At 43.8% G+C, this 20,011-nt stretch overlaps 5 non-coding genes and 3 pseudogenes across 5 annotated transcripts; all 8 read left to right on the top strand.

Annotated features, from left to right (window-relative positions):
- Positions 1-98: 98 nt before the first annotated feature.
- LOC141191957 (U2 spliceosomal RNA) lies at positions 99-289 on the top strand. Its single transcript, XR_012265653.1, has one exon. It is a non-coding gene; the product is annotated as a U2 spliceosomal RNA (small nuclear RNA).
- Positions 290-1,404: 1,115 nt separating this feature from the next.
- Positions 1,405-1,595, top strand: LOC141191946 (U2 spliceosomal RNA). The gene has a single exon (XR_012265642.1). It is a non-coding gene; the product is annotated as a U2 spliceosomal RNA (small nuclear RNA).
- A 1,115-nt stretch (positions 1,596-2,710) lies between these two features.
- Positions 2,711-2,802, top strand: LOC141192202 (U2 spliceosomal RNA; annotated as a pseudogene).
- A 775-nt stretch (positions 2,803-3,577) lies between these two features.
- Positions 3,578-3,784, top strand: LOC141192172 (U2 spliceosomal RNA; annotated as a pseudogene).
- Positions 3,785-4,899: 1,115 nt separating this feature from the next.
- Positions 4,900-5,090, top strand: LOC141191935 (U2 spliceosomal RNA). Its single transcript, XR_012265631.1, has one exon. It is a non-coding gene; the product is annotated as a U2 spliceosomal RNA (small nuclear RNA).
- Positions 5,091-11,198: 6,108 nt separating this feature from the next.
- LOC141192156 (U2 spliceosomal RNA) lies at positions 11,199-11,407 on the top strand (annotated as a pseudogene).
- A 1,115-nt stretch (positions 11,408-12,522) lies between these two features.
- On the top strand, positions 12,523-12,713 carry LOC141191924 (U2 spliceosomal RNA). Its single transcript, XR_012265620.1, has one exon. It is a non-coding gene; the product is annotated as a U2 spliceosomal RNA (small nuclear RNA).
- A 6,135-nt stretch (positions 12,714-18,848) lies between these two features.
- LOC141192134 (U2 spliceosomal RNA) lies at positions 18,849-19,034 on the top strand. The gene has a single exon (XR_012265823.1). It is a non-coding gene; the product is annotated as a U2 spliceosomal RNA (small nuclear RNA).
- The last annotated feature ends 977 nt before the right edge of the window (positions 19,035-20,011 follow it).

Raw genomic sequence — 20,011 nt, 5'->3', positions numbered from 1 at the left:
GACAACATGTCTTCTTAACGGGAGTCCAGGAGCTCATCTCCACAAATGGACTTTTCAGGATCCTTGGGTGGCTCCGTAGTTTGAAACCAATTCTGGTTATCGCTTCTCGGCCTTTTGGCTAAGATCAAGTGTAGTATCTGTTCTTATCAGTTTAATATCTGATACGTCCCCTATCTGGGGACCATATATTAAATGGATTTTTAGAACAGGGAGATGGAAAAAGAGCTTGCTCTGTCCACTCCACGCATTGACCTGGTATTGCAGTATCTCCAGGACCGGTGCACCCCTTCTTTAATGCAGTTTCTAAAATCAGAAAGAATTGAATTCAATGTTTTTTGTTCATTTTGCTTGTTTGTCGGATTTTGGGATGGACTCTTTGGCTTTGCTTTTCTTCTCCTCATTGGATTTTTCATGTTCAAAGTTGCAGAAGCCAGATTACAAGCTCATTTTGGTTCAACTTCAGCAACTGTGCATTGCATTGCCATGTAATGTGATGCAATGCTATCTTTCTAGCTCTCCCTTTTTACTTCCTTTTGGATAAACAGACATATTAGGCAAGCATTTTGGAGCTTTCACCTAAATAACTACAGGTGGTGAGATAAGCTGCACAATATAATTGACCTTTCAGTATATTGTTGCACACACACCATCTATTTAGCAAATGCCCTTGTTATCAACAGCAGCCTTTTAAACTCACCTGAGCTAACAGGTATGTGCGCTGGTTACTCTGCTGCGCTTAAAATTTCTTTTTTGGTTTGCTACAATGCCTTTTCTGAAACGTTGTCTCCTTCTGCTGGAACACTGACTTCTTTCATTTAATGCCTGCAGACTATAAAAGAGAACCCAACCCAAAAAGTTTGGTTGATTAGTCTGTGGCATTCTGTTAAACTGTTGCTTATGGCGGTCTCTGTGAGCTTCTCAGCGACATTCAGCCAGCCAGGTATCCTGCCTGCAGTAGATGGAATGTGGCAATGGAACGCTGGCTGCGCGTGTCATAATAGGCTCTGAGCCTTTATATACCTGTGCACAGCAGCAGCCACCTTCAGTCTGCTGCTGGACAGCCAGCAGCAGCAGCAGCAGGAGAGGTATGTAATCAGGAGCCCTCCTGCTAAGGGTAGACAGCTGCTCGTTCCACCCCACCCCCCGCCTTAATTGGTTCTCCTCCCTTCCAACGGTGTTGAGGCGGGTGGGAACAGCAGGGGGTGAAGGTGCTGTGTTTAAAGAGGTGGAGTTATGCAGATCTAAAACGCGTGGATTGCAGCAGCAGCAAGCCGAAAAGTGCAGGCATGTAAGGGATCTAGAGGTTGACAACATGTCTTCTTAACGGGAGTCCAGGAGCTCATCTCCACAAATGGACTTTTCAGGATCCTTGGGTGGCTCCGTAGTTTGAAACCAATTCTGGTTATCGCTTCTCGGCCTTTTGGCTAAGATCAAGTGTAGTATCTGTTCTTATCAGTTTAATATCTGATACGTCCCCTATCTGGGGACCATATATTAAATGGATTTTTAGAACAGGGAGATGGAAAAAGAGCTTGCTCTGTCCACTCCACGCATTGACCTGGTATTGCAGTATCTCCAGGACCGGTGCACCCCTTCTTTCATGCAGTTTCTAAAATCAGAAAGAATTGAATTCAATGTTTTTTGCTCATTTTGCTTGTTTGTCGGATTTTGGGATGGACTCTTTGGCTTTGCTTTTCTTCTCCTCATTGGATTTTTCATGTTCAAAGTTGCAGAAGCCAGATTACAAGCTCATTTTGGTTCAACTTCAGCAACTGTGCATTGCATTGCCATGTAATGTGATGCAATGCTATCTTTCTAGCTCTCCCTTTTTACTTCCTTTTGGATAAACAGACATATTAGGCAAGCATTTTGGAGCTTTCACCTAAATAACTACAGGTGGTGAGATAAGCTGCACAATATAATTGACCTTTCAGTATATTGTTGCACACACACCATCTATTTAGCAAATGCCCTTGTTATCAACAGCAGCCTTTTAAACTCACCTGAGCTAACAGGTATGTGCGCTGGTTACTCTGCTGCGCTTAAAATTTCTTTTTTGGTTTGCTACAATGCCTTTTCTGAAACGTTGTCTCCTTCTGCTGGAACACTGACTTCTTTCATTTAATGCCTGCAGACTATAAAAGAGAACCCAACCCAAAAAGTTTGGTTGATTAGTCTGTGGCATTCTGTTAAACTGTTGCTTATGGCGGTCTCTGTGAGCTTCTCAGCGACATTCAGCCAGCCAGGTATCCTGCCTGCAGTAGATGGAATGTGGCAATGGAACGCTGGCTGCGCGTGTCATAATAGGCTCTGAGCCTTTATATACCTGTGCACAGCAGCAGCCACCTTCAGTCTGCTGCTGGACAGCCAGCAGCAGCAGCAGCAGGAGAGGTATGTAATCAAGAGCCCTCCTGCTAAGGGTAGACAGCTGCTCGTTCCACCCCACCCCCCGCCTTAATTGGTTCTCCTCCCTTCCAACGGTGTTGAGGCGGGTGGGAACAGCAGGGGGTGAAGGTGCTGTGTTTAAAGAGGTGGAGTTATGCAAATCTAAAACGCGTGGATTGCAGCAGCAGCAAGCCGAAAAGTGCAGGCATGTAAGGGATCTAGAGGTTGACAACATGTCTTCTTAACGGGAGTCCAGGAGCTCATCTCCACAAATGGACTTTTCAGGATCCTTGGGTGGCTCCGTAGTTTGAAACCAATTCTGGTTATCGCTTCTCGGCCTTTTGGCTAAGATCAAGTGTAGTATCTTTCGAAAAGGCGGTTTTGGATGTTGGCCGCCCTAGTAGATTGATACATTATGCACACTGGGGTTTAGGCGCTTGTTAGTACGCCAGGTGGCTAATATAGTCATCTGGTGGAAAGCATGGCACCCCAGGATCGACGCCATTGGGCCGGGGAAGATCGAAAGCCCGAAGTGTGAAGTGCCCCAGGAGTGGTGACCCTGGGGTGCCTTAACTCACTGGGATTGGGAACCCCACTTGAGTTTATGGCACATTTGCACAAGCACTTCAAATTTTCTTTCTTCGCACACACCCTTATTCCGGGCCTTCTGGCCTTAGGATGGGGAATTTTTCAATTCCCGGTCGAAGGTCCGGGCAGTATTATACTGTGAAACCTTCACTATTTATTTAATTTCTTTGTCACTGTGTGTCCACTTATTCACGTGTGTCACGTCCTACTAGGATTTTGTTGGGATGCGGTTCCCTTACGGGTTCCTCTCTTGGCAGGTCTAGGGGGGGAGTGTGTGGCCATCAGGTTCCGCTCCCCCCTGAACCCCCCTGGCTCTCCTCTTTCGGGAGGAGAGCGTTGTTGGCTCCCCTCTTCTGGGAGGGGAGCACAGTCTTTGGCTCCCAGTGCCTTGCTCGGGTGAGAACTCGGGCAGGTGCTGGGGGTAAGATTGGGTCGCCTCTGGCTTTGGCTGGAGGTGGCTTTTTGTCCCTGTTCCTCGCTGTGGCCTTTTGGCTCGGAGGGACGGGGAATGGTTTGGGGGACCCTTCTCCTATTGGAGAGGGTTTCAAGAAGACCAGCATCCTAGTGCACTTTTTTTGTGGCACTTGTCACTTTTTTAAGCGCACTCGGGTTTTGTACACGAATTCGGGCTTTAAAAAAAAAAAAAAAAAAAAAAAAATCTGTTCTTATCAGTTTAATATCTGATACGTCCCCTATCTGGGGACCATATATTAAATGGATTTTTAGAACAGGGAGATGGAAAAAGAGCTTGCTCTGTCCACTCCACGCATTGACCTGGTATTGCATTATCTCCAGGACCGGTGCACCCCTTCTTTAATGCAGTTTCTAAAATCAGAAAGAATTGAATTCAATGTTTTTGGTTCATTTTGCTTGTTTGTCGGATTTTGGGATGGACTCTTTGGCTTTGCTTTTCTTCTCCTCATTGGATTTTTCATGTTCAAAGTTGCAGAAGCCAGATTACAAGCTCATTTTGGTTCAACTTCAGCAACTGTGCATTGCATTGCCATGTAATGTGATGCAATGCTATCTTTCTAGCTCTCCCTTTTTACTTCCTTTTGGATAAACAGACATATTAGGCAAGCATTTTGGAGCTTTCACCTAAATAACTACAGGTGGTGAGATAAGCTGCACAATATAATTGACCTTTCAGTATATTGTTGCACACACACCATCTATTTAGCAAATGCCCTTGTTATCAACAGCAGCCTTTTAAACTCACCTGAGCTAACAGGTATGTGCGCTGGTTACTCTGCTGCGCTTAAAATTTCTTTTTTGGTTTGCTACAATGCCTTTTCTGAAACGTTGTCTCCTTCTGCTGGAACACTGACTTCTTTCATTTAATGCCTGCAGACTATAAAAGAGAACCCAACCCAAAAAGTTTGGTTGATTAGTCTGTGGCATTCTGTTAAACTGTTGCTTATGGCGGTCTCTGTGAGCTTCTCAGCGACATTCAGCCAGCCAGGTATCCTGCCTGCAGTAGATGGAATGTGGCAATGGAACGCTGGCTGCGCGTGTCATAATAGGCTCTGAGCCTTTATATACCTGTGCACAGCAGCAGCCACCTTCAGTCTGCTGCTGGACAGCCAGCAGCAGCAGCAGCAGGAGAGGTATGTAATCAGGAGCCCTCCTGCTAAGGGTAGACAGCTGCTCGTTCCACCCCACCCCCCGCCTTAATTGGTTCTCCTCCCTTCCAACGGTGTTGAGGCGGGTGGGAACAGCAGGGGGTGAAGGTGCTGTGTTTAAAGAGGTGGAGTTATGCAGATCTAAAACGCGTGGATTGCAGCAGCAGCAAGCCGAAAAGTGCAGGCATGTAAGGGATCTAGAGGTTGACAACATGTCTTCTTAACGGGAGTCCAGGAGCTCATCTCCACAAATGGACTTTTCAGGATCCTTGGGTGGCTCCGTAGTTTGAAACCAATTCTGGTTATCGCTTCTCGGCCTTTTGGCTAAGATCAAGTGTAGTATCTGTTCTTATCAGTTTAATATCTGATACGTCCCCTATCTGGGGACCATATATTAAATGGATTTTTAGAACAGGGAGATGGAAAAAGAGCTTGCTCTGTCCACTCCACGCATTGACCTGGTATTGCAGTATCTCCAGGACCGGTGCACCCCTTCTTTAATGCAGTTTCTAAAATCAGAAAGAATTGAATTCAATGTTTTTTGTTCATTTTGCTTGTTTGTCGGATTTTGGGATGGACTCTTTGGCTTTGCTTTTCTTCTCCTCATTGGATTTTTCATGTTCAAAGTTGCAGAAGCCAGATTACAAGCTCATTTTGGTTCAACTTCAGCAACTGTGCATTGCATTGCCATGTAATGTGATGCAATGCTATCTTTCTAGCTCTCCCTTTTTACTTCCTTTTGGATAAACAGACATATTAGGCAAGCATTTTGGAGCTTTCACCTAAATAACTACAGGTGGTGAGATAAGCTGCACAATATAATTGACCTTTCAGTATATTGTTGCACACACACCATCTATTTAGCAAATGCCCTTGTTATCAACAGCAGCCTTTTAAACTCACCTGAGCTAACAGGTATGTGCGCTGGTTACTCTGCTGCGCTTAAAATTTCTTTTTTGGTTTGCTACAATGCCTTTTCTGAAACGTTGTCTCCTTCTGCTGGAACACTGACTTCTTTCATTTAATGCCTGCAGACTATAAAAGAGAACCCAACCCAAAAAGTTTGGTTGATTAGTCTGTGGCATTCTGTTAAACTGTTGCTTATGGCGGTCTCTGTGAGCTTCTCAGCGACATTCAGCCAGCCAGGTATCCTGCCTGCAGTAGATGGAATGTGGCAATGGAACGCTGGCTGCGCGTGTCATAATAGGCTCTGAGCCTTTATATACCTGTGCACAGCAGCAGCCACCTTCAGTCTGCTGCTGGACAGCCAGCAGCAGCAGCAGCAGGAGAGGTATGTAATCAGGAGCCCTCCTGCTAAGGGTAGACAGCTGCTCGTTCCACCCCACCCCCCGCCTTAATTGGTTCTCCTCCCTTCCAATGGTGTTGAGGCGGGTGGGAACAGCAGGGGGTGAAGGTGCTGTGTTTAAAGAGGTGGAGTTATGCAGATCTAAAACGCGTGGATTGCAGCAGCAGCAAGCCGAAAAGTGCAGGCATGTAAGGGATCTAGAGGTTGACAACATGTCTTCTTAACGGGAGTCCAGGAGCTCATCTCCACAAATGGACTTTTCAGGATCCTTGGGTGGCTCCGTAGTTTGAAACCAATTCTGGTTATCGCTTCTCGGCCTTTTGGCTCAGACCTAGTGTTTGGACAAGAGGTTCCTTGTGTACTAGCCCTCGGCCTTCCAGCATCGCCACTTCGGTGGCTTAAGCTGGATGCTGCTATAGGGGGAGAGTGAGGAGGAAACGAGAAGGCGATTCCTGAAGCGACCATGGGTGTCAAGCTTCGCTTTGCTGGGACCGGGGATCCCCGGGTCAAGAATGCTTTCCGTATCGAGGTCTCTGAGGAGAAGAAGGACCATTTCTCGTTGTCATACCTGGTCAACGCCATTTTCTATGAAATCCTGAAGATCCAGAAGTCGGAGATCATCTGTTTGCAGGAGTTCAGAAGGGAGCATAGGTACGTCTTGGTGCTTTCTTCTATGGCGGCTTGCCAAAACCTTTTCAAAACTCTTCAAGTCCTTTCAGAGCACCCTCAGCTGGATGGACTTATCTTCACTGTACTCTACTCTAAGGGGGATATCCCGGTGGTAGTATTCATGCACAACCCCTTTATCTCCCGGGATGATATCACTGCATTCCTGAGAAGACACTGCATTTTTGTGCAATTCTCCCATAAAATCTTAAATGGAGAAGGGCTGTGGACTGGGAAGTATAAATACTTTGTGAGGTTTGGGATAGACCCTCATGGTCCTGGAGGTATTCACTATCCTCCTCTGAACTTTACAATTGGAAGAGACTCTGGATATCTGTTTTTTCCCGAGGCGCCATTGTTCTGCAGGAGATGCAACATGTTCGGGCATATCCAGGATTTCTGCAAACAATTGCCAAACTGTAGAAAGTGCAACAAGTACGGTCATCTGGCGAAGGATTGTTCCAACCCGGTGGTATGTGATGCCTGCGGGGAGGAAGGACATGTGATTCGGGATTGTAAGGCTAAAGTCAAGCCTAGGTCCTTCTCCGAAGTGACCAAAGGTAAGCCTACTGTCCCTGCTGTTACCCCACAGGTGACTACTGCAGAGATCAATGAGGAGACGGAGCCCCCTGAGGTTGAAGATCTGGTGGGTGAGGCCCAGACCCTGTTGGACCCTCCAGCCCCTGCTGGGCCAAGTATGGAGATCTCCGAGTTGGATGTGGACCTCCCTCATCAGTCCGAAATATGTGGTGAGGGTGACATGGATGTGTCTCTTGCTCGAACCCCTGCATTGTCCTGGGGTGCTACAGACGAAGAGGTGGCCAGGGATGGTGGCCAAGGAGACTTTACTTCTGGGAGGTCTTTTGATGATGATGATACTCCTGAACTGGCCAATAAAAAACCCAGACGAGAGTACTCACCTGCCAGCGGAGGGTGCGACAGTCCTGCAAGTGACCGCATTTACCCGCAGGATGTCTTCTCCCCTGATGCTCCTTACCTTGGCATCCCTGAGAGCATCAACACCTTTGGGGTGCTTTCCCAGTCTGATGATAATGGATGAGTATGGTGTGATCAACATTGAGTCATGTATTTCTTTTCTTTAATTAATGTCTTGCCAATCTGGTTGGGATGTAGTGTCCCTAAATGTAAGGCAGATCAGATCTAAAATCAGAAGAACAACTGTTCTGGACTACCTGAAACATTTAGGTGCTGATGTTTTTTGCCTTCAGGAGTGTGGGATTCAGGATGCTCCTTGTGACAAAGACTGGCCTTACGGACAGCATATCTGGTCAGGGTCTAATCATAATAAAAATGATGGGGTGGGGATATTAGTTGGGAATAAAGAAATCTCTATTGATAGTTATATTGTGGTGGAGGTGGGCCGATGTTTAATTGCATTTTTGAGTTATAGAGGGTGGCGGGTCAGAATTATTAATTTATATTGCCCTACAGGGAAGGAAGAGCGGCTTGCTCTTCTTGAAAAATTAAGTTTTTTTTCTTCCAGGGAAATCTCCCACTATTTTTGTTGGGGACGTTAATTGTGTCACAGAAGGAAAGTGTGACATAACAGGAAAGAAATTGTCCCATTTAATTTGTGATTTTTCCTTTTTAGATGCAGCAGTTATTGTTCTTGGCATGCCACCACCGCCGACATACCATGCTGACCGTGGTGAGATTCATTCCAGAATTGATTTAATGTTATTTTCTAAAAATATGGTATGTTTGGATTTTTCTCAACAAAAGGTACCTTTTTCGGACCATGAATGTTTGAGAGGCGTGTTTTGTGCGAATGGTGACCAAGTGTATGGCGGTGGGGTATGGAAGTTGAATGCAAGGCTGTTAGAGGATGATGAGGTGATGAATGAGTTTAATGTAAAGTATGAAAGATGGAGAATGCGTAAGAAGGATTTTGTGTGTGTTCTTGACTGGTGGGACTGGGTGAAAGTGCAATTTAAAACTTTCTTCAAAAAGTGGGGCTATAGAAAAGCTGCCAGATATAGGAATAGGTTTAATGACCTTAATAGACGGATTGACTGGTTGAGAAAGTGTGTTGCAAGTGGTTTGGAGATGTCTGATCAACTTACTGAGGCTAAGAATGAATTGAAGCGTGTGTTGGATGAGAAAGGAAAGGAAATTATATATCGTACTAAAATTGAGCACCTGGAGAAAAATGAGAAGTGTACGAGGTTCTTTTTTAAAAAAATGAATGGTAGGAAGACTGATATGAATGAAGTTGTGAATGAAAGTGGAACCAACTGTATGGGTGAGGATGTGCTGAAAGAAGTGAATAGGTTTTATAGCAAGTTGTATGATGAGAAATGGATTGACTCTGGGCTTGTGTCATATGTTCTGAATGGTGTGGAGAAAAAACTTGATTCTGAGGAGCGTGATCTGTTGTGTGAGGATGTAGTTCTGGATGAAGTGAAGAATGTGGTGTGGAGTGCTAAAAAGAGTAAGACTCCTGGGAAAGATGGTATACCTGTAGAGTTGTATGTGAAAGCATGGGAAGTTTTGGGAACAGATTTGACTGAGGTATGTAAGTATATGTGGGTGAATGGTAGGTTGTGTGAATCAATGAAAGAAGGAGTGGTTGTGCTTGTGTATAAAAAGGGTGAGAGGAAACGTTTGGAAAACTGGAGACCAATAACACTGCTGAATTCGGATTATAAGGTCTACAGTAAGTTACTGGCAAATCGTATGCGTGAAGTGATTGGTAGTGTTGTGGAGGAGGACCAAGTATGTGCAGTGCCTGGAAGAAGTATGAGTGATAACTTGTTATTGTTGAGAGATATGATTGGGGATTGCAAGGATAGAAAGCAGAAATGTATGACTTTAGCTATTGATTTTGAGAAGGCGTTTGACAGGGTTTCGCATGTGTTTCTGTTTAAAGTACTGGAAAGAATGGGGTTTCCTAGAGAATTTGTGAATTGTGTAAAATCATTGTATGATTGTGTGTCAAGTGAGTTCTTGGTTAATGGGTGGCTGTGTGACAAAGTGAAGATTAGGTCAGGAGTAAGGCAGGGGTGTCCTATGTCCCCCGTCTTATTTGTATGTGTAATAGAACCATTGTTATGTTTGATTAGACGGGATAAAATGATGAGAGGTTTGTTGGTGCCTGGTAGTGGTGGTAAGCATGTGAAAGTGTTAGGTTATATGGATGATGTTGTGGTTGTGAGTGAAAGTATGGCTTCTTTGAGTAGAATTAAATTGCTTTTGGTTTTTTTTGTTGGTGCGTCTGGTTTTAGGGTAAATTGGAATAAATGTAGTTTTAAATGTTTTGGAGATAGTAGTATTCGTATGGATGGTGTAAAGTGTGAAGTGGGTGCAATCAAGATTTTGGGCGTATTATTTAATGATGACTTAAAAGGGAATGAAAGTTGGGAAGAGTGTGGTATGCGGGTTGAACGTAAATTGAATTTTTGGCGAATGAGAGAATTGACTCTGCGTGGTAAGGTATTAATTATCAAAGCAGTGATTCTCCCTATCCTGCTTTATGTGGCGACTGTTTTTCCTTCTCCTTACAGGAAAATTAAGAGAATAGAGAAGTTGGTATTCACATTCCTGTGGTGTAGTAAGATGGAGAAGTTGAAGCGGGAGAGCCTTTTTAAGGCTTGTCAGCATGGTGGGCTGGCCTTTCCCAATATTGAAGTTTTTTTAGGCCTTAATTATATTAAGACTGTGGTTATTTTGCTGGGTAAAGGCAATAAAGGTGCTTTTATGGCTAATTATTCTGCTGGATGGATGTTGTATGGGTTATGCTGGAGGAAGAGAGATGCGAGTGTGCCTGTGGCCTTTAAGTGTCCTGTTTGGTATGAGGTGATTGAGAAATTTGTGAGAAAGCATGATTTGTTGAGTGTGGGAATGAATGATTTTAGAATGACCAAGAATGTGGTGAAAAGAATGAGTGCAAATGAGGTAGAGTGTAATATTGTTGGGCTGAGAGGGAATGAGGTTTCAGATGCATGGAAGAAGTTAGATACGTATGGGATGTCAAACAAACAGAAGGATGTGGTGTGGATGACTTTACATAATATTTTACCTGTGAGAGAAGTGCAGAAGAAAAGAGAGTTGATAAGAACAGATGTGTGTCCGAGAGTGGGATGTGGTGGTTGTGAGACTGTGAGGCATGTTATGTGGGATTGTGAGTACGCGTACAGTGTGTGGAAGTGTGTAGGTGGATTGTGTAAGGGTTTAGCAGGCGTGAATTTTGTGGATTGGCGTGTGGCGATGTTTGGAATTGGTGCGTGTAGTCGGTCTAAAGATAGAATTTTATGGTTGATAATGGCTTGTGTGATGGAGAGTTTGTGGGATGCAAGGAACCTTGGACTTTTCAAGAGGAAATCTTTATCAGTGAATGAATGTGTTAGACTTATTCTTTCAAGACTATACCTGATATATAAGTTGGACAGCAGAGGCGGTGGTGGCACAGATGCCGAAGGGATTTGGAAATTTAAAAAGTGGCATTACCATATCAAATACCAGTGATTTTTTTTCTTTGTGATTCCTTGAAGTTTCTGCATTTGTGTTACGTAAAGGATGTTCCCTTGTGATTATATTTCGTCTTATACTACTGCTAAATAAATAGAACCATGATGATGAGAAGTTTTAAGTAGCAAATTTTTGAGAAATTCATACTGTTTGCTAAAAAACTAAACTGAATGGTTTAAAAAAAAAAAAAAAAAAAAAATCTGTTCTTATCAGTTTAATATCTGATACGTCCCCTATCTGGGGACCATATATTAAATGGATTTTTAGAACAGGGAGATGGAAAAAGAGCTTGCTCTGTCCACTCCACGCATTGACCTGGTATTGCAGTATCTCCAGGACCGGTGCACCCCTTCTTTAATGCAGTTTCTAAAATCAGAAAGAATTGAATTCAATGTTTTTTGTTCATTTTGCTTGTTTGTCGGATTTTGGGATGGACTCTTTGGCTTTGCTTTTCTTCTCCTCATTGGATTTTTCATGTTCAAAGTTGCAGAAGCCAGATTACAAGCTCATTTTGGTTCAACTTCAGCAACTGTGCATTGCATTGCCATGTAATGTGATGCAATGCTATCTTTCTAGCTCTCCCTTTTTACTTCCTTTTGGATAAACAGACATATTAGGCAAGCATTTTGGAGCTTTCACCTAAATAACTACAGGTGATGAGATAAGCTGCACAATATAATTGACCTTTCAGTATATTGTTGCACACACACCATCTATTTAGCAAATGCCCTTGTTATCAACAGCAGCCTTTTAAACTCACCTGAGCTAACAGGTATGTGCGCTGGTTACTCTGCTGCGCTTAAAATTTCTTTTTTGGTTTGCTACAATGCCTTTTCTGAAACGTTGTCTCCTTCTGCTGGAACACTGACTTCTTTCATTTAATGCCTGCAGACTATAAAAGAGAACCCAACCCAAAAAGTTTGGTTGATTAGTCTGTGGCATTCTGTTAAACTGTTGCTTATGGCGGTCTCTGTGAGCTTCTCAGCGACATTCAGCCAGCCAGGTATCCTGCCTGCAGTAGATGGAATGTGGCAATGGAACGCTGGCTGCGCGTGTCATAATAGGCTCTGAGCCTTTATATACCTGTGCACAGCAGCAGCCACCTTCAGTCTGCTGCTGGACAGCCAGCAGCAGCAGCAGCAGGAGAGGTATGTAATCAGGAGCCCTCCTGCTAAGGGTAGACAGCTGCTCGTTCCACCCCACCCCCCGCCTTAATTGGTTCTCCTCCCTTCCAACGGTGTTGAGGCGGGTGGGAACAGCAGGGGGTGAAGGTGCTGTGTTTAAAGAGGTGGAGTTATGCAGATCTAAAACGCGTGGATTGCAGCAGCAGCAAGCCGAAAAGTGCAGGCATGTAAGGGATCTAGAGGTTGACAACATGTCTTCTTAACGGGAGTCCAGGAGCTCATCTCCACAAATGGACTTTTCAGGATCCTTGGGTGGCTCCGTAGTTTGAAACCAATTCTGGTTATCGCTTCTCGGCCTTTTGGCTAAGATCAAGTGTAGTATCTGTTCTTATCAGTTTAATATCTGATACGTCCCCTATCTGGGGACCATATATTAAATGGATTTTTAGAACAGGGAGATGGAAAAAGAGCTTGCTCTGTCCACTCCACGCATTGACCTGGTATTGCAGTATCTCCAGGACCGGTGCACCCCTTCTTTAATGCAGTTTCTAAAATCAGAAAGAATTGAATTCAATGTTTTTTGTTCATTTTGCTTGTTTGTCGGATTTTGGGATGGACTCTTTGGCTTTGCTTTTCTTCTCCTCATTGGATTTTTCATGTTCAAAGTTGCAGAAGCCAGATTACAAGCTCATTTTGGTTCAACTTCAGCAACTGTGCATTGCATTGCCATGTAATGTGATGCAATGCTATCTTTCTAGCTCTCCCTTTTTACTTCCTTTTGGATAAACAGACATATTAGGCAAGCATTTTGGAGCTTTCACCTAAATAACTACATGTGATGAGATAAGCTGCACAATATAATTGACCTTTCAGTATATTGTTGCACACACACCATCTATTTAGCAAATGCCCTTGTTATCAACAGCAGCCTTTTAAACTCACCTGAGCTAACAGGTATGTGCGCTGGTTACTCTGCTGCGCTTAAAATTTCTTTTTTGGTTTGCTACAATGCCTTTTCTGAAACGTTGTCTCCTTCTGCTGGAACACTGACTTCTTTCATTTAATGCCTGCAGACTATAAAAGAGAACCCAACCCAAAAAGTTTGGTTGATTAGTCTGTGGCATTCTGTTAAACTGTTGCTTATGGCGGTCTCTGTGAGCTTCTCAGCGACATTCAGCCAGCCAGGTATCCTGCCTGCAGTAGATGGAATGTGGCAATGGAACGCTGGCTGCGCGTGTCATAATAGGCTCTGAGCCTTTATATACCTGTGCACAGCAGCAGCCACCTTCAGTCTGCTGCTGGACAGCCAGCAGCAGCAGCAGCAGGAGAGGTATGTAATCAGGAGCCCTCCTGCTAAGGGTAGACAGCTGCTCGTTCCACCCCACCCCCCGCCTTAATTGGTTCTCCTCCCTTCCAACGGTGTTGAGGCGGGTGGGAACAGCAGGGGGTGAAGGTGCTGTGTTTAAAGAGGTGGAGTTATGCAGATCTAAAACGCGTGGATTGCAGCAGCAGCAAGCCGAAAAGTGCAGGCATGTAAGGGATCTAGAGGTTGACAACATGTCTTCTTAACGGGAGTCCAGGAGCTCATCTCCACAAATGGACTTTTCAGGATCCTTGGGTGGCTCCGTAGTTTGAAACCAATTCTGGTTATCGCTTCTCGGCCTTTTGGCTCAGACCTAGTGTTTGGACAAGAGGTTCCTTGTGTACTAGCCCTCGGCCTTCCAGCATCGCCACTTCGGTGGCTTAAGCTGGATGCTGCTATAGGGGGAGAGTGAGGAGGAAACGAGAAGGCGATTCCTGAAGCGACCATGGGTGTCAAGCTTCGCTTTGCTGGGACCGGGGATCCCCGGGTCAAGAATGCTTTCCGTATCGAGGTCTCTGAGGAGAAGAAGGACCATTTCTCGTTGTCATACCTGGTCAACGCCATTTTCTATGAAATCCTGAAGATCCAGAAGTCGGAGATCATCTGTTTGCAGGAGTTCAGAAGGGAGCATAGGTACGTCTTGGTGCTTTCTTCTATGGCGGCTTGCCAAAACCTTTTCAAAACTCTTCAAGTCCTTTCAGAGCACCCTCAGCTGGATGGACTTATCTTCACTGTACTCTACTCTAAGGGGGATATCCCGGTGGTAGTATTCATGCACAACCCCTTTATCTCCCGGGATGATATCACTGCATTCCTGAGAAGACACTGCATTTTTGTGCAATTCTCCCATAAAATCTTAAATGGAGAAGGGCTGTGGACTGGGAAGTATAAATACTTTGTGAGGTTTGGGATAGACCCTCATGGTCCTGGAGGTATTCACTATCCTCCTCTGAACTTTACAATTGGAAGAGACTCTGGATATCTGTTTTTTCCCGAGGCGCCATTGTTCTGCAGGAGATGCAACATGTTCGGGCATATCCAGGATTTCTGCAAACAATTGCCAAACTGTAGAAAGTGCAACAAGTACGGTCATCTGGCGAAGGATTGTTCCAACCCGGTGGTATGTGATGCCTGCGGGGAGGAAGGACATGTGATTCGGGATTGTAAGGCTAAAGTCAAGCCTAGGTCCTTCTCCGAAGTGACCAAAGGTAAGCCTACTGTCCCTGCTGTTACCCCACAGGTGACTACTGCAGAGATCAATGAGGAGACGGAGCCCCCTGAGGTTGAAGATCTGGTGGGTGAGGCCCAGACCCTGTTGGACCCTCCAGCCCCTGCTGGGCCAAGTATGGAGATCTCCGAGTTGGATGTGGACCTCCCTCATCAGTCCGAAATATGTGGTGAGGGTGACATGGATGTGTCTCTTGCTCGAACCCCTGCATTGTCCTGGGGTGCTACAGACGAAGAGGTGGCCAGGGATGGTGGCCAAGGAGACTTTACTTCTGGGAGGTCTTTTGATGATGATGATACTCCTGAACTGGCCAATAAAAAACCCAGACGAGAGTACTCACCTGCCAGCGGAGGGTGCGACAGTCCTGCAAGTGACCGCATTTACCCGCAGGATGTCTTCTCCCCTGATGCTCCTTACCTTGGCATCCCTGAGAGCATCAACACCTTTGGGGTGCTTTCCCAGTCTGATGATAATGGATGAGTATGGTGTGATCAACATTGAGTCATGTATTTCTTTTCTTTAATTAATGTCTTGCCAATCTGGTTGGGATGTAGTGTCCCTAAATGTAAGGCAGATCAGATCTAAAATCAGAAGAACAACTGTTCTGGACTACCTGAAACATTTAGGTGCTGATGTTTTTTGCCTTCAGGAGTGTGGGATTCAGGATGCTCCTTGTGACAAAGACTGGCCTTACGGACAGCATATCTGGTCAGGGTCTAATCATAATAAAAATGATGGGGTGGGGATATTAGTTGGGAATAAAGAAATCTCTATTGATAGTTATATTGTGGTGGAGGTGGGCCGATGTTTAATTGCATTTTTGAGTTATAGAGGGTGGCGGGTCAGAATTATTAATTTATATTGCCCTACAGGGAAGGAAGAGCGGCTTGCTCTTCTTGAAAAATTAAGTTTTTTTTCTTCCAGGGAAATCTCCCACTATTTTTGTTGGGGACGTTAATTGTGTCACAGAAGGAAAGTGTGACATAACAGGAAAGAAATTGTCCCATTTAATTTGTGATTTTTCCTTTTTAGATGCAGCAGTTATTGTTCTTGGCATGCCACCACCGCCGACATACCATGCTGACCGTGGTGAGATTCATTCCAGAATTGATTTAATGTTATTTTCTAAAAATATGGTATGTTTGGATTTTTCTCAACAAAAGGTACCTTTTTCGGACCATGAATGTTTGAGAGGCGTGTTTTGTGCGAATGGTGACCAAGTGTATGGCGGTGGGGTATGGAAGTTGAATGCAAGGCTGTTAGAGGATGATGAGGTGATGAATGAGTTTAATGTAAAGTATGAAAGATGGAGAATGCGTAAGAAGGATTTTGTGTGTGTTCTTGACTGGTGGGACTGGGTGAAAGTGCAATTTAAAACTTTCTTCAAAAAGTGGGGCTATAGAAAAGCTGCCAGATATAGGAATAGGTTTAATGACCTTAATAGACGGATTGACTGGTTGAGAAAGTGTGTTGCAAGTGGTTTGGAGATGTCTGATCAACTTACTGAGGCTAAGAATGAATTGAAGCGTGTGTTGGATGAGAAAGGAAAGGAAATTATATATCGTACTAAAATTGAGCACCTGGAGAAAAATGAGAAGTGTACGAGGTTCTTTTTTAAAAAAATGAATGGTAGGAAGACTGATATGAATGAAGTTGTGAATGAAAGTGGAACCAACTGTATGGGTGAGGATGTGCTGAAAGAAGTGAATAGGTTTTATAGCAAGTTGTATGATGAGAAATGGATTGACTCTGGGCTTGTGTCATATGTTCTGAATGGTGTGGAGAAAAAACTTGATTCTGAGGAGCGTGATCTGTTGTGTGAGGATGTAGTTCTGGATGAAGTGAAGAATGTGGTGTGGAGTGCTAAAAAGAGTAAGACTCCTGGGAAAGATGGTATACCTGTAGAGTTGTATGTGAAAGCATGGGAAGTTTTGGGAACAGATTTGACTGAGGTATGTAAGTATATGTGGGTGAATGGTAGGTTGTGTGAATCAATGAAAGAAGGAGTGGTTGTGCTTGTGTATAAAAAGGGTGAGAGGAAACGTTTGGAAAACTGGAGACCAATAACACTGCTGAATTCGGATTATAAGGTCTACAGTAAGTTACTGGCAAATCGTATGCGTGAAGTGATTGGTAGTGTTGTGGAGGAGGACCAAGTATGTGCAGTGCCTGGAAGAAGTATGAGTGATAACTTGTTATTGTTGAGAGATATGATTGGGGATTGCAAGGATAGAAAGCAGAAATGTATGACTTTAGCTATTGATTTTGAGAAGGCGTTTGACAGGGTTTCGCATGTGTTTTTGTTTAAAGTACTGGAAAGAATGGGGTTTCCTAGAGAATTTGTGAATTGTGTAAAATCATTGTATGATTGTGTGTCAAGTGAGTTCTTGGTTAATGGGTGGCTGTGTGACAAAGTGAAGATTAGGTCAGGAGTAAGGCAGGGGTGTCCTATGTCCCCCGTCTTATTTGTATGTGTAATAGAACCATTGTTATGTTTGATTAGACGGGATAAAATGATGAGAGGTTTGTTGGTGCCTGGTAGTGGTGGTAAGCATGTGAAAGTGTTAGGTTATATGGATGATGTTGTGGTTGTGAGTGAAAGTATGGCTTCTTTGAGTAGAATTAAATTGCTTTTGGATTTTTTTGTTGGTGCGTCTGGTTTTAGGGTAAATTGGAATAAATGTAGTTTTAAATGTTTTGGAGATAGTAGTATTCGTATTGATGGTGTAAAGTGTGAAGAGGGTGCAATCAAGATTTTGGGCGTATTATTTAATGATGACTTAAAAGGGAATGAAAGTTGGGAAGAGTGTGGTATGCGGGTTGAACGTAAATTGAATTTTTGGCGAATGAGAGAATTGACTCTGCGTGGTAAGGTGTTAATTATCAAAGCAGTGATTCTCCCTATCCTGCTTTATGTGGCGACTGTTTTTCCTTCTCCTTACAGGAAAATTAAGAGAATAGAGAAGTTGGTATTCACATTCCTGTGGTGTAGTAAGATGGAGAAGTTGAAGCGGGAGAGCCTTTTTAAGGCTTGTCAGCATGGTGGGCTGGCCTTTCCCAATATTGAAGTTTTTTTAGGTCTTAATTATATTAAGACTGTGGTTATTTTGCTGGGTAAAGGCAATAAAGGTGCTTTTATGGCTAATTATTCTGCTGGATGGATGTTGTATGGGTTATGCTGGAGGAAGAGAGATGCGAGTGTGCCTGTGGCCTTTAAGTGTCCTGTTTGGTATGAGGTGATTGAGAAATTTGTGAGAAAGCATGATTTGTTGAGTGTGGGAATGAATGATTTTAGAATGACCAAGAATGTGGTGAAAAGAATGAGTGCAAATGAGGTAGAGTGTAATATTGTTGGGCTGAGAGGGAATGAGGTTTCAGATGCATGGAAGAAGTTAGATACGTATGGGATGTCAAACAAACAGAAGGATGTTGTGTGGATGACTTTACATAATATTTTACCTGTGAGAGAAGTGCAGAAGAAAAGAGAGTTGATAAGAACAGATGTGTGTCCGAGAGTGGGATGTGGTGGTTGTGAGACTGTCAGGCATGTTATGTGGGATTGTGAGTACGCGTACAGTGTGTGGAAGTGTGTAGGTGGATTGTGTAAGGGTTTAGCAGGCGTGAATTTTGTGGATTGGCGTGTGGCGATGTTTGGAATTGGTGCGTGTAGTCGGTCTAAAGATAGAATTTTATGGTTGATAATGGCTTGTGTGATGGAGAGTTTGTGGGATGCAAGGAACCTTGGACTTTTCAAAAGGAAATCTTTATCAGTGAATGAATGTGTTAGACTTATTCTTTCAAGACTATACCTGATATATAAGTTGGACAGCAGAGGCGGTGGTGGCACAGATGCCGAAGGGATTTGGAAATTTAAAAAGTGGCATTACCATATCAAATACCAGTGATTTTTTTTCTTTGTGATTCCTTGAAGTTTCTGCATTTGTGTTATGTAAAGGATGTTCCCTTGTGATTATATCTCGTCTTATACTACTGCTAAATAAATAGAACCATGATGATGAGAAGTTTTAAGTAGCAAATTTTGGAGAAATTCATACTGTTTGCTAAAAAACTAAACTGAATGGTTTTTAAAAAAAAAAAAAAAAAAAAAAAATCTGTTCTTATCAGTTTAATATCTGATACGTCCCCTATCTGGGGACCATATATTAAATGGATTTTTAGAACAGGGAGATGGAAAAAGAGCTTGCTCTGTCCACTCCACGCATTGACCTGGTATTGCAGTATCTCCAGGACCGGTGCACCCCTTCTTTAATGCAGTTTCTAAAATCAGAAAGAATTGAATTCAATGTTTTTTGTTCATTTTGCTTGTTTGTCGGATTTTGGGATGGACTCTTTGGCTTTGCTTTTCTTCTCCTCATTGGATTTTTCATGTTCAAAGTTGCAGAAGCCAGATTACAAGCTCATTTTGGTTCAACTTCAGCAACTGTGCATTGCATTGCCATGTAATGTGATGCAATGCTATCTTTCTAGCTCTCCCTTTTTACTTCCTTTTGGATAAACAGACATATTAGGCAAGCATTTTGGAGCTTTCACCTAAATAACTACAGGTGGTGAGATAAGCTGCACAATATAATTGACCTTTCAGTATATTGTTGCACACACACCATCTATTTAGCAAATGCCCTTGTTATCAACAGCAGCCTTTTAAACTCACCTGAGCTAACAGGTATGTGCGCTGGTTACTCTGCTGCGCTTAAAATTTATTTTTTGGTTTGCTACAATGCCTTTTCTGAAACGTTGTCTCCTTCTGCTGGAACACTGACTTCTTTCATTTAATGCCTGCAGACTATAAAAGAGAACCCAACCCAAAAAGTTTGGTTGATTAGTCTGTGGCATTCTGTTAAACTGTTGCTTATGGCGGTCTCTGTGAGCTTCTCAGCGACATTCAGCCAGCCAGGTATCCTGCCTGCAGTAGATGGAATGTGGCAATGGAACGCTGGCTGCGCGTGTCATAATAGGCTCTGAGCCTTTATATACCTGTGCACAGCAGCAGCCACCTTCAGTCTGCTGCTGGACAGCCAGCAGCAGCAGCAGCAGGAGAGGTATGTAATCAGGAGCCCTCCTGCTAAGGGTAGACAGCTGCTCGTTCCACCCCACCCCCCGCCTTAATTGGTTCTCCTCCCTTCCAACGGTGTTGAGGCGGGTGGGAACAGCAGGGGGTGAAGGTGCTGTGTTTAAAGAGGTGGAGTTATGCAGATCTAAAACGCGTGGATTGCAGCAGCA

Source organism: Phyllobates terribilis, unplaced genomic scaffold (assembly GCF_046119375.1).
Source record: "Phyllobates terribilis strain yellow unplaced genomic scaffold, ASM4611937v1 Scaffold_52__1_contigs__length_9100884, whole genome shotgun sequence".
NCBI lineage: Eukaryota > Metazoa > Chordata > Amphibia > Anura > Dendrobatidae > Phyllobates > Phyllobates terribilis.
This window is presented reverse-complemented; position numbering and strand designations above follow the sequence as displayed.